Source organism: Cervus canadensis, chromosome 32 (assembly GCF_019320065.1).
Source record: "Cervus canadensis isolate Bull #8, Minnesota chromosome 32, ASM1932006v1, whole genome shotgun sequence".
NCBI lineage: Eukaryota > Metazoa > Chordata > Mammalia > Artiodactyla > Cervidae > Cervus > Cervus canadensis.
In genome coordinates, this window is record NC_057417.1 from 21,228,722 (window position 1) to 21,243,471 (window position 14,750).

The following is a 14,750-nucleotide window of genomic DNA, read 5'->3' on the forward strand; positions in this document are numbered from 1 at the left end:
ATATTACTTCTGTTTTATATTTTGGTTTTCTGGTTGCAAGACATGTGGGATCTCAGCTCCCTGACCAGGGATTAAACCCATGCCCCCTGCATTGGAAGGCGAAGTTTTAACCACTGGTCCACCAGGAAAGTTCTGATAACCAATGTTTTAATTGCCAGCTCCAATTCTCTGTCAAACTAGCACTCCAAGGTGGGCATCTCTCCGCTCATTGTTGGACATCATAGGAGTTCCTTGGTCTGGGGAAATGACAATTAGCCATCCATATTGATGCAATATTTTCTCTTCCAGTTCTTTCATAATGCTGTAAGCATTTTCATCTACCACCGAGTTAGCAAAGCCCAATCCAGAATCAATCTATTCTTGTCAGGACACATCTGCTGCCCCCAGGGTTACCAGCATCCATCTGATTTACCAGCTATGTTTAGCACCTTCCCACCAGGGAAGCTGTCACAACACTATCTGCGGTCTCTGTCCCTCTTGCTGGCAGACAGAACAATCTTTTTGACATTTTATGCCTTAGAAGGTATGATACAAAGGAGTCCCCAAATGAGTCATCTTTGTTATGTTCCCACATCAGCAAATCAAGACTTAAAACATAACTAATTACAGTTTCAATCTTCCCCAGGAATTCAACCTTTAACCAGCCAAACGGGAATTTCCTAATCAGCGTTAGGAATAAATCTGCTGATAAACTCCTTCTGTTTCCCCTTAGAAGGATGACCTTGCCTAAAACAAGTCTTTCTTTTATGATAATTTCCTTTTTTCTGTTCCCGCTCTGATTTTGAAACCTTTTCTTATCTGCAGCTTGACGAAGAAGCTCCTTTCTATTGCTAGATGAGATGCTGACTGATTCATGAATTTTTTTCCCATTTTAACAGTTTTTAATGAAAGCTATTGACAAGATGACTTTATTCCTGCATCTTCTCAATTGTTTCTTCCTTATATTTACGCTTTTCCTTTGCTACTTGACAAGATTTGGCTTTATGTTCAAGGATCTTTGTGCGGTCTTTGCCAGTTTTAGACTGGTGATAACCGCCTTGCTGGGCTGAATGCCCACATGGACAGTCCTGCCATTAGCCTTCTCCCACTGCACTTGTTCAGGGTAGATGATGTATTTCTTCCTGTAAGCCTGGACTACTTTGCCAATTTGCTGCCCTTTGTTGTGCCCTTATGTAGCCTGAACTTCATCATCCTTTCAGATGGGTATGGATCGAACGTTGTACTTCTGTCTCAGCTCTTAGAAAGAGAAGACATCATCTCCCTGAGAATGTGGGAAGGTGCACTGAAATGCCTTTTTCAGTTCTTACTTCTGTAAGAAGTCACGAAGGGATTGAACTTCATTTTGGCCATTTTGGTGAGGCCTTAGAAGGGGAAAGAATCATTTTATAAAGTCATTTAGATCTTTAGAATTTACTTGTTTGAATTTTTGTTACTGAACAGCTACAAAAACAGGTCTAGATTCAGCCCATCTCTGCATTGATACAGCGCCCTCACGTCCCCTCATTTCTGGACCCAATGGCCATCTCAAGAGATCACATGGGGATATCTGCTTGTCAATTACAGTCACTTTCCAAACTTGGAAAGTAGTTCTTCCAGGGCATAGACATATCCTGATTTAATGCATTCCTCCAATTTTCATAGGATCACACCCCTTATGAGCGTCCCCTTAACAGGCCAGGTTTCCTTTAATCTACCACCCGACCAAACGGGCAGGCCATTGACCACTGCCTATGAGGCATTAAAAACCCAAACGATGGTCTAGTGACTGAGACTCTCTGCTCCCAGTGCAGGGGACCTGGGTTCAATCCCTGGTCAGGGAACTAGATCTCATATGCCACAACGAAGACCTGGCATAGCCAAATAAACAAATAGATAAATATTTAAGAAAACAAAACAAAAACCCAAACATAGGGACTTTTTAACATGGGTCAACTCCTCCATCACTGCCTGGAAAACAGCATGCAATTCAACATACCAGGCTGTTCTCTTACCTTCTTCAATCAGACCGGTAGCCTTCCAACAAGAATCTTGTCCATTTATCTTGGAACGGCCATCCACAAACCAAAGTGCTCTTTGTCTGTCAGTGGAGAGCTGTGTATGGGGCACTGACCAAGAGACAGTAGAATCCATCAGCTCCTCACACGGTTCCAGAGTCAATCCTGGAGCAGTGGGGGTGTGGGAAAGTCTCCCTGCTGGTGAATTTATTTCTTCTTTACATTCTCCCCCAAACTGAGACCCTAGATAAGCAATATCCATTTTACTATGAAGCTATTCTAAATTGGGAAAGGAGTACATCAAGGCTGTATATTTTCACCCTGCTTATTTAACTTATATGCAGAGTACATCATGTGAAATGCCAGGCTGGATGAAGCACAAGCTGGAATCAAGATTTCCAGAAAAAATATCAATAACCACAGATATGTAGAGACACCACCCTTATGGCAGAAAGCAGAGAGGAAGTAAAGAGCCTCTTGATGAAAGTGAAAGAGAAAAGGGAAAAAGCTGGCTTAAAACTCAACATTCTAAAAACTAAGATCATGGCATCCGGTCCCATCACTTCATGGCAAATAGATGGGGAAACAGTGGAAACAGTGACAGACTTTATATTCTTAGGCTCCAAAATCACTGCAGATAGTGACTGAAGCCATGAAATTAAAAGATGCTTGCTCCTTGGATGAAAAGCTATAACCAACCTAGACAGCATATTAAAAAGCAGAGACATTACTTTGCCAACAAAGGTCTATACAGTCAAAGCTATGGTTTTTCCAGTAGTCATGTATGGATGTGAGAGTTGGACATAAAAAAAGCTGAGTGCTGAAGAATTGATGCTTTTGAACTGTGGTGTTGGAGAAGACTCTTGAGAGTCCCTTGTACTGCGAGGAGATCAAACCAGTCCATCCTAAAGGACACCGGTCCTGAATATTCATTGGAAGGACTGAAGCTATAATACTTTGGTCACCTGATGTGAAGAACTGACTCACTGGAAAAGACCCTGATGCTGGGAAAGATTGAAGGTGGGAGGAGAAGGAACGACAGAGGACGAGATGGTTGGGTGGTATCACTGGCTCAGTGGACATGGTCCACTCAAACATGAGTTTGAGCAAGCTCTGGGAGTTGGTGATGGACAGGGAAGCCTGGCGTGCTGCAGTGCATGGGGTCACAGAGAGTCAGACACGACTGAGCGACTGAACTGAACAGAGGAAGCTATCCTGGGCATGGCCGTGTTCGTTAGATTATTTTAACTCTCTAGGCCTAAGTCCCAGTAGGCATTGCTCATAGGGTTTTTCCATAAGCCCCAGCTAGGTTCCATGCAGGGTTATCTCACACAGGGCTATCATAGGGAGAATCTGCCCCCACCAACACCCTGGCTTCTATTGTACAATGTGTGGGCTCAGGGAATCTTCCTGGTTTCCGTTTAGCATGCCCAATTAGCATTACTTGAAGGGAAGATTTATATGTCTTCTATTTTACACAATACTAGTTGGGGAAATATTCCTATGAGATTCAACATGGGAATACAACCCTGGAGGTCCAGTGGTTAAGGATCCACCTTCCAATTTGGGGGATGCTAGTTCAATCCCAGGTAGAGGAACTAAGATCCTACATGTGGGTCAACTAAACCTGCAAGCCGAAACTACAGAGCCTGTACACTCTGGAGGCCATATGCCACAACCAGAGAAGCCTGCACACTGCAATAAAGATCTCGTTTGTTGCAACTAAGACCTGATACAGCCAAATACATACTTTTGTTTTTTTTTTTAAACAAGACTTCCCTGGTGGCCCAGTGGTTAAGAATCCACCTGCTAAGGCCGGGAACATGGGTTTGATCCCTGCTCTGGGAGGATCCCACATGCTATGGAGCAACTAAGTCCATGTGTCACAACTACGGAGCCCATGCTCTAGAGCCTGTGAGCTGCAACTAGAGAGTGGCCACCCCTCACTGCAACTAGAAAAAGGCGGGGAGCAGGAACTAAGACCCATCACAGCCAAAAATTAAAAAAAAAAGTAATCACTATAAAGACTTCAAACCCACCAGTTCTCCTACAAACTTTTACCTTACATTCCTTTTTTAAAAAATTGTACTTCACTGTGCATTGCAAATATTGAAAGGTTTTTTGTTTGTTTGTTTGTTTGTTTTTTAGCAAATTGAAGGTTTGTGGTACCCCTGTGTGTTATATATTTATCGGCACTATTTTCCCAACAGCATTTGCTCTCCTAACTGCAGCCTCCATTAGGACTTCATCCACAATTCTAGATAGGAGAAGTGTTCTACTGCCAAAGGTAATATCCAGTCCCATAGAGGGAGACACAACTTCTTTATGTAAAGCCTGTTTCAGCATTCCAACTTTCATAATCCTATCAATCATTACAAGTTTACATTCTCATCATCTAATTGCTGCCTGTGTAGGGGCTTCACCAATTGATGTGGTTTCCGTCTCAAGGAGTCCTGGAACCTTCTCCACCCTCTGACCACTTGGCCCACTCTTGTGCCAAAGGCTTTTGGTCATTGGTGAGGGATTGAAGCAAGGCCCTTTTGTCAATCTTTAAATTGATAAACCCATCTAACCACTGTACCAAGCAATGACTGGTCAGGCTTCTCATCATCATTTCTGCAATCTGACTTTTTCCTTTTTCCCTCTTTTCTCTTTTTTCATTATTTAGAGAATACTTTGTTAGTTTCTGTAATCAAATCCATGTAGATAAGACCTTCCATATTTAACACAGATTGAAAAATTTATGCTTAATGTTTCTAGGCCAGATGGTTGCCAACTTTATCAACTTCTCCAAAATCATCTTAGGATTTCCTTCTGCTGGGACGAGTCTCATGACTCTCCCCTTTCTGTTTCCTCTTCATTTGTTTCCTATCAATATTTGCTTATTCACCTTAATTCTTAATAACTGCTTAAATTTTTTCACTCTGTTGGGAAGTCCCTTGAATCTCTCCTCAGCCTCTTCTTATTCTCTTGTTAATTAATTTAATATTTTTATTACCATCTGTGAAACTGAGTCTTCCAAATTCCCTTACTGATTAATCTCTTAATGCAAAACTTTATTTCCCATTTCGTGCCCTCTAGGATTTAGTGACTAAAGAGAGAGAACCTCAATTCTGTGCTAACCGAACACGAATCAGCCAGAGTCACATGACTAAAATTTGGCTTCTGCCGATAACATTGTTAATGTACTTAAATTGTTATTATAGATAAAATCATCAATGTACAAACTCAGGTTGCTTCTCCAGGGCAAGATAAGCTAACAGACTCCCGAGTCATATGGACCTCCTGACCAGAGAATCCTACACCAGAGACATCCCAACTTCCAAAACTATGATTAAGAAATGCCACAAGGGCTCAGTGGTAAGAAACCCACCAGTGCAGGAGACACGGGTTCGATCCCTGGTCTGGGAAGATCCCACATGCCACGGGGCAATCAGGCCAGGGCTCCACAGCTACTGAGCCTGTGCTCTAGAGCCTGAGAGCTGAAACTACGGAGCCCGTGTGCCTCAATTCTTGAAACCCGCACGCTCTAGAGCACCTGCTCCACAACAAAAGAATCCACCAAAATTCGAAGGCTTCACACACAACTAGAGAAAGTGACCGTGCAGCAGCCAAGACCCAGCACAGCCAAAAATAAATACATTTTTAAAATTATTTTTTTAAACAGAAATGTCAGAAGAAATGATTAATCCCAGCTTCTTTGTTCGTCACCTTAGGGAAAAAAAAAACAACAACAACAAAACCAAACCCTTTAATTCAAAGACCAGGTTGGAATGGATCTGAGGCTTGTCTGCCATTCCCTCGCTTGGTGCCCTGCAATAAATCCTTACCTTGCTGCAAACACCTGTTGTCACAGCTTGACTTTCTGCGCCGTGGGTACCTGAGCCCTTTACTTGGTTGCATCTGTAAGACCTATGAAGGAAAGCTGGGACAGGAAATTCAATAAAGCTTCCTGCACTGTATTTTGGTTTTGCAACAATTGCATTATATGGGGTGCCCGTGTGAAAGGGTCTCTTCTAACCACAGCATTTACCATGACTTGGGTAATGGGCCTGTTCATCAGGTAAATATCTCAGTCATCACAAAGCCCACCTCACATGGTTTACATTCATATATATCAGCTGCTTCATTTGGGGTGTTCATTTGGCGTCCATGGGCTTCCCAAGTGGCTCTGTGGTAAAGAATCTGCCTGCCAATACAGGAGATGCGGATTCGATCCCGCCACAACTACTGAGCCTGTGCTCTAGATCCTGGGAGCCACCACTACAGAGCCTACATGCCCTAGAGCTTGTGCTCCATAATAAGAGAAGCCATCACAGTGAGAAGCCCGAGTACCACAACTAGAGAAGGCCCGGGTGCAGCGACGAAGACCCAACACAGCCAAAAATGAATAAGTAAAAAACAGTAGTCATTGATCATGTAAGTTTAAGACTGCTTTGCTGGAACTTTTTATAAGGAACCTCAAATGGACTTTAAAAAACTCTCGAGGCCAGGAAGGTCAAGCCAAAGTCCAAGCAGTCCTTCAAGCTATCGGGTCACAGCTGAGTCTGTATCGGGCCATAGCTGAGTCTATGCATCTCTCTCTCAAGTTTATTTATTTATTAGCTAAGTCTTTGGGTATCTCAGAGCCACACCAGTACCTAAAAGGATATGTCACTTGGTTGGAGATCACGCAGTAATGAACAGTTTGCCTCACTGCATAAAAATTTTCTGGACGTTTTGGCAGGTGAACTACTGTCAACCTAACTCGTTCCGTGACCAACTTATCCTGCCATATGTGACACTGGGATCTTTGAGTTAGGCGGCAGGAAACTGCTTGATCCGTTCCCACCATTTTTTTGCAACTTTTTGGCTTCTGAGATTCCCGGCAGTCTTTATCTCTTGTGCTCACTAACAGAAACCGACAGTAAGTGAGGACCTAGAACTGTGGACACCACCAGTAGTCAAAAGACTAGGGACTGGTGGAGGGGACTTTCCTGGTGGTCCAGTGGTTAAGAATCTACCTTCCAATGCAGGGAACACGGGTTCAATCCCTGATCAGGGAACTAAGATCCTACCTCCCAAGGGGCCACTAAGCCTCTTTGCTGCAACTAGAAGACCCAGTACAGCCTTTTTTTTTTTTTTAAACAAGCATTCTTTAAAAAAAAAAAAGCTAGGAACTGGGGAAAGGGTTGAACCAACAGTCTTCAAAGAATGCGGACTGCAAACAGATTCCAAACAAATGGGGAACTAAAGACTAAACTGCCAGCAGTTCCCAGCGTGGAGTCTGAGGTCAGAATGAAGGGCTGAGTTTAGAAGGTACTGCAGGCTGGCCAATCTTGAGCCTCTTTTAATCTCCGGGAGACTCTGGAGCTATCTGAGCCCAAGTGGCATCAAGGCCATGCCCCTTCTTGGGGGCAGGGGCACTCAACCCTCCAACACTGACCAGTCCGTGTTCACGAGTTCCAACATGCAGACATTTCATTCCCAACTCAATTCCGGAAATCTGGACTCAGATTCTCAGCTGAACCGCTTCATTTCATCTGTAGAAATGAAGGTGACGGAGAGGCAAGATCAGCTTATGCTGTGTGCTCCAAAGCCAGACGTTTAGAAAGGGAATTGGATTCCTAACATCAAGTTGGCGAGTTCAGAAGTTACACTTCAAGTGATGGGGAGCCACCAAAGATGGATGAAGATGAGCGCCTGGCTCGGAACTGTATTTTAGAGAGGTCATCAGTGGTTAGCAGACAAACGGAGACTGGAACCTGAGGCTCTTGTCCATGGATTTCTAGGTAGAAATTCCAAGTCAGGTCCTCAGAGGGCACAACAGGGATCCTGTCCTGGGATTTCCAGTTGGAGCCTTGATAAGACCAATGCCCCCTCCCTGGCAAGGTGATTTGTGCAAACACACTGCATCCTCCCAAAGGCAGAAAGCGGTTGATCCCAGCTCCCCTCGCTTGGAATGCTTCTTCCCCATCAGGCCTGACTGGGGTGAGAGTAAGAAGGCCAGGGAACCTCTCAGCGCAGATCCAAAGGACAACAGGAGGTAGTATCTTATTGAACAACTTGGGGGTCTCCTGTTCCATTTTCTAGGACAGTCTGTCCGTTTGCTCCCTTCATTATTTCCTTGCGCTGACGTTTGAAGAAACCAAACTGCTGATGGAGGAAGGGGAAAGAAAATCACTGGGGGTCAGTGTAGGCACCCCACCTGAGGCTGCCCAGGCCCATCTGGAGACCTGGTGACCAGCCTGGCCCCTCCCTGGCTGGCTGGTCTCACTTCTGCTCCACTCACTCCCTTGCCAGCATTATCCAAATTCTAGACCCTCAGAAGGGCTCCCCCAGACACCTCAGCTTGTCCCCTGAGTGTCTCTACCCAGAAAGTCACAACTGAACAATCCCACTGAGCCGTAGACTCACAGGCATGGTGTGTCCCACTTGTGGGTCCCCTGCAAGCAAGTGTGACAACCCCAGCATACACTCCAGCAAGCAGGCTCCCAGCTTGCACTTGCCTGGGCTGAGGGGTGTGCAGGACTGAAGGAGAGTGTGAAACCCTGGGCAGGAGGATGTCACCCAGGAGGCCTGTGGTGGGACCAGCGGTGGGGGTGGGGTGACCCGGGTTAAGCCACCTGGGCCTGTTTCATGTCACAAGTGCATAGATCTCTCAAAAGCAGGGGTTTGCGTCTGGTGTCGATGACACACAATAGGGGCCCAATATCTCTTTGTTGAATGACAAGTGAATTTATAGAAAGTCATCACAGCACCTTGCCTGGAACACAGCAGCTGCTAGGAAGGTACTTGTTGAAGGAAGGTGTCTGCTCAAGCCCCTGCCTTGACCCCTTAGCGTCACACACCATGTGCGCCCCTCCCTGGGCAGCACGGAAGCCCTTTTCCTTTCACCCAACTTTTCTCTGATCCCCAGCCTCTGCAACCAGCAGGTCATCTCCTTCTGTCCTTCCCAAAGGAGCCTGGGAAAGGAAGGAGGGATGGTTATAAATGCCCCGCCGGGTGTCAATCTGTTCTTGGGATGAGGAATCATCCTGCCCTGATGCCAAGGGTTAAGCCCAAAGCCATAGACCTGTCAATGTTTAGCTGAAGCTTCCCCACCTCCATGACAGGAGGCCCAGGGGCCCCCTCCCCACCTCCTCGGAAACTCACACAGCCTCAGGACACAGAACCTCGGGGAGGCCCCTGATGAGATTCTGCCTTGCATCAGGGTAACACTGCTCCCCCATAAGGCAGTAAGAACCTTGAAAACAAGGTCACATCTCAGGCATCTTAGGGGACCTGGGACAATCTTGAGGCTTTTTAAAAAATACTGATTTATTAATTTGGCTGAAACAGATCTAAGTTGCAGAAGGTGAACTTTTTAGTTGTGGCATGTGGGATCTAGTTTCCTGACCAGGGATCCAACCTGGGTTCCCTGCACTGGGACACAGTGTCTTAGCCACTGGACCACCAGGGAAGTCTAATCTTGAGGCTTTTAAGAAAGGCTTCTGAGAACTTTAGCCTCTAATAGATGTAGGATGTATTGATAATAATTTCACAATTATTATTATCATCAATAGCCCACAATAAGCACTTGATTGATTAGTAAGTGCTGCTAGTAGTGACATCTACCAATTGAGAGGGTGGCAATAAAACTTAAACTTGGCCACTGTTCAGCTCCTACAGAAAGAGAGAATTCCTCCCGCCCCCACAGCGTGATGGGCGAGGACCCCTTGGTGTGGCACCTGCTGATCAAGGTGTAGACGGCATACTTCACTGGCAGCTCCAGCTGGAAGGCGGCTTGGGGCTGTTATTCTCACTGGGAAAAGAGGAGAATCCCAGCTGGCAAGTTCCCCAGGGGAGGAGACTGAGATAGAGGGGGCACTGCCCTGGGCCTGTCCCAGCTCACCTGCTTACATTGGCGGCAAGAAGCAGCTTGTCTCCCAGGGTGGCCGTGGGGGCGACGTGAAAGCTGACCGTGAAGGTGATCTGGGGAGGAGGCAGAAATGGGAGGTGGTCACCGAGGAGGGGGACCGCGTGGGGGCCGGGGAGGAGGTGTGGGCAGAAGTGAGGCTGACCTGGGTCACATTTACTTTATTTCATTACAATCTTAGCCAGTCCTGACCACACATAAAATCCCTTTCCAAAGATTTCTTTTTCATAAATCTTTTTTTTTTTTTTTACTCAAAACACACATCCTACTTTTCTTGCATATAGAGATGTTTTCTCTGTTACTTCTTTTGGCTTTAATCACATATATTAAAATTTCTAACCTTTACAAATCTTTAATTTTTACTGAAAATTAAAAAGTAAGCAATCATGAACTGTCTTCTCCATTAGCATTTTGGGGATTGGCAGACTTATAAGTACTTTTTATAATTTCTAGAAATAGGTGCTTTCTCATAGAAAAGTTCTCAGCACGGCACCCAAATATTGTAAGTTTTCATGTAAAAGGAAGCCAAAAGTATATAAACCTGCGTTCCCTAATCAATGTTTCAGTATTTTATCTTATTTGAGAATGATCTAGATAGTCAGTGACTAGCCATCACTTAGAGTTTCCCAGGTGGCACTAGTGTTAAGAACCCACCTGCCAATGCAGGAGACATAAGAACATCTTTGAACTGGGAAGATCCTTTTGAGGAAGGCAAGGCAACCCACTCCAGTAGTCTTGCCTGGAGAATCCCATAGACAGAAGAGCCTGGTGGGCTACAGTCCATAGGGTCACAAAGAGTCAGATATGACTGAAGCGATTTTGCATGCATCCATCATTTGATTTAACTTAGCATATCTTTAAGGTTTCAGATTACCAAAAAGATTTGGAGAAACTATTTTAAAAGTTCACCCAGAAACTTTTTGTCTCACTTACAACCATTTAGTTCATTTGTTTAGTTTATCTATGTAAATATTGTCATACCAAGTTATTTTTCTTGCTGACAAATTTTGTGACAAAGAAACATGAACTGTTTTGATTAATAAACCCAGTTGAATGGAATAAAAGTTGTATGTCTACATGATACATGTTGATCACTGTTGATCACTCTAAAGACATGCTTGTTTTAATTTAACCACAAACCATAAACTAGCTTTTGTTTAGTCAAGATTAATCTCACATCAAGTAAACGTGAAAGTCATTTGGGCAAGTTTCTGTTAAATTTAAACTCATGTTAGTGCTTTTTATTTTTAAACCAATTAAATAGAGCTCTTTTTACAAATTAATTTTAGTAATACCAACTGCAGGTGAAAAATAGCACATATCTACAACACATATATATAGATACTTATGAACACACAGACATGCAAGAAGAGACCTTGCAGTTTCAGTTTAATATTTTAGTCATGAAACAGGCATAAGAATGTAAAATGTACTAGTTATAAAACAAGTTAGATCTAAGTCATTTTTCTATCAGATAGAGTAAGTTAAGATTACCAGCTCAGATGGCTAAAGCCTTTCACTAATATTTGTGGAGAAACACTTAAAAGATTTTTTTATTACCTATTTTTCATTCTGTTCTCTTTCTGATAAGAAGTTTCTCCCCACAGTTCTCATTTCAAAGAATTGACTATCTGGTCCTAGAGAAAATGGGGCCAAAAATTTATATTACAAAGGCATAGAAAAAACGTCCAAATTTTCTTCAAGAAATTTTGGGATTTATTTCCCTGTTATCAAAGTCCTAGAGTAATTATTATTTAAACTTTCCTTCTTTTCTTAAGTGTAGGACACATTCTGTCTCCAGTGTCCCAATCTCTTACAGTATTTGTAAGCATTTAAAGATGACAGACTTCCCTGAGGGTCCAATGATTCAGACTCCACGCTTCCACTGCAAGGGGTACACGTTCAATCCCTGGTCAGCGAATTAAAATCCCACGGACCACTCAGTACTGCCAAAAGGTTTAAAAAATTAAAAATAAATAAATAAAAATGAAAAAGAAGACTTTGAGGGGGTGGTAAAGTTTTCTAGAGTTGCATTCACAGTTTTATAAAGATGTGTAAGATAAAGACAGCTTCTTTCACTTTATGCAGGATTTAGCTCAGGCAGTAAAGAGTCTGCCTGCATTGCAGGAGATCAGGGTTCGATGCCTGGGTTGGGAAGATCCCTTGGAGAAGGAAATGGTAACCCACTCCAGTATTCTTGGCTGGAGAATTCCATGCACAGAGGAGCCTGGTGGGCTATAGTCCATGGGGTTGCAAAGAGCCATATACGACTGAGTGACAAACCCTTCACTTCACTTAAACGATATCATAGCTTGATAAGCCCACCCAACTACATTATCCCCAACTTGTCTACTCCCTCTGGGTATATAGCTTTATTTTAGTTTAGGGGAGAAGGCCTAAAATAAATTCCTATCAGCCTCTGAATATCAGCTTCTAATCTCTGGCAACTTTAAAAACTTACTACTTTTAATTTTAGTTCCCACTTGGCTGTTTAAGAGAATAATGTAGTAGTTTACCAGAAAATCTCTCAGGGTCTCATCAGCTCTGGATGGGAGCCCTCCTTCAACACCATTAGCTTGGTAGATTTTTGTTTATGGCCTTGTAGTCTCTTCAGAGTGGAAAGATAATTCAGATAGAGGATTAGAATAAGATATCAAATTAAAGGAGGAAAGGGACTCCCCTGGATGGTCCAGTGGTTAAGACTCCATGCTTCCACTGCAGGGGGCACGGGTTAAATCACTGGCCAGGGAACAAGGTCCACATGCCACTTGGCCAAAAAAAATTAAAGGCGGGGAAAAGGAAGCAGTAGGATCCATCTCATAGTCTTTTAAGTACATCTTATTTCTTCAATATTTTATTAGTTTCTTGCAATGAAACTTTCAAGGAAGCTATTTGAGGATTTCAAAATATTCTTCTGGGAATACCAATTAAAATGGGTATCATATTCTGTTTGATTTAAGAACTATTACTTTTTTTAACACAATTTTTAAAGGTTGCACTCCTTTTACAGCTATTACAAAATTTGACTCTATTCCCTCTGTTTTAAAATACATGCTTGCAGCCTTATAGCTGGTAGTTTATACCTCCCACTCTGCCACCCTTATATTGCCATTCCCCCGTCCCCCACACTGGTAACCACTAGTTTGCTCTCTGTATCTGGAGTTTTACCCTCATTTGCAGCTAGTCTTGTTTGAGCAGAAGGCTAGTGTGGTCAGCTGACTTGTGTGGTCAGTTGCTCAGTCATGTCCGATTCTTTGCAATCCCATGGACTGTAGCCCACCAGGCTCCTCTGTCCATGGGACTGTCTAGGCAAGAATACTGGAGTGCGTTGCTGTTTTCTCCTCCAGGGGATCTTTCCCACCCAGGGATCGAACTCACGTCTCTCAAGTCTCCTGCATTGGCAGGCGGATTCTTTACCACTGAGCCACCATCTCATTACATAGACATGATGGATTAAACCATTAGTCATTGGTGACTGAACTCAGTTTCCAGCTCTTCTCCCCTCTTGAAGCTGAGGGATGGGGCTGGAAGTTCCAAACCCATAATCATGTGTTGTCTCCACTGGCTACCAGCCCCCATATTTAGTTGCTTTCCAAAAGTTGCCTCATTAACATAAATATCTTTATCTCTCACTATCTTGGCACCCACAGCATCAGGCCTGGCAGAAAGTACTTCCATGGCAACGTGTGGGTGGCAACTCAAACAAATATTTGAGTATCTTTTTGCCAGTTGCCCTAATTGTTGTTTAAAAATGAGTGAAAAACAAAAGACTTCTGCTGAGACAAGTAAGAATACAATTGAAGCAAAATTGGAAATTTTACAGTCGCTGGAGCAATTAACCTCAAGCCTTGCTTGTGAAGAGAAGTCTGAAATTAAAGGTGACATATAAAATATGATACATTCAAGAATGTTTCTAAAACATGAGGTGTGATGGAGATGGAGGAAACGAAGAGAACTTTAGATTTTTTGGATTGAGGAGGATTGTCAAAAAATCATCCCTGGACTTCCCTGGTGGTGTAGTGGTTAGGAATCTGCCTGCCCTTGCAGAGGACGCAGGTTCGATCCTTGGTCCCAGAAGACTTCACATGCTGTGCAGAGCAATTAAACTACAGTGCCTGCACATGCTCTGCAGCAAGAGAAGCCACTGCAATGAAAAGCCTGCCCAGGGCAACTAGAGAAACCCTTGAGCAGCCATGAAGACTCAGCACAGGCAAAATTAAATAAATAAATTCATTTGAAAAACTAAAAAAAAATTTTTTTTAATTATTTTTGTGGTTCCAAACACAGAGAGAAGTTCCCAGGTCTGCAGAAGTGATGACGGGGAGCTGTTTGTTACTGACCCCTCAGCACAAGAGGGAGAAGGCTATTGCTCAACTTGGCCTTGACCATCTTTGCAGGAAGTACAAAGTCAGCACTCATGATCTTCAGCCCCATTCCCTGCAAGGGCATCAGCAATGTCCTTCTTAGCATCTAATTAATTTCTTCCCACTGTTAAATGTCACCTTAAGTAAATAAAGCTAGAATTTTTGTTTAGAAAACTATTTGATATTGTCTCTACAGGATTCCTCATATCCCTGGGGGTTCTGTTCCAAGACCCTCCGTGGCTACCTGCAACCTTGTAGAGTTCTGAGCTCTCTGTATTATATGTTTTTCCTATACTTACATACTCGTTGGGCTTCCCTGGTGGCTCAGATGATAAAGAATCTGCCTGCAATGCAGGAGACCTGGGTTCTGTCCCTGGGTTGGGAAGAGTCCCTGGAGAAGAAAACGACTACCCACTCCAGTATTCTTGCCTGGAGAATCCAATGGACAGAGGAGCCTGGCAGACTATAGTCCATGGGGTGGCAAAGAGTCAGACA

General features: G+C 43.6%; 1 pseudogene; it reads right to left on the bottom strand.

Annotated features, from left to right (window-relative positions):
- LOC122433257 lies at positions 1-7,838 on the bottom strand (annotated as a pseudogene).
- Between the last annotated feature and the right edge of the window lie 6,912 nt (positions 7,839-14,750).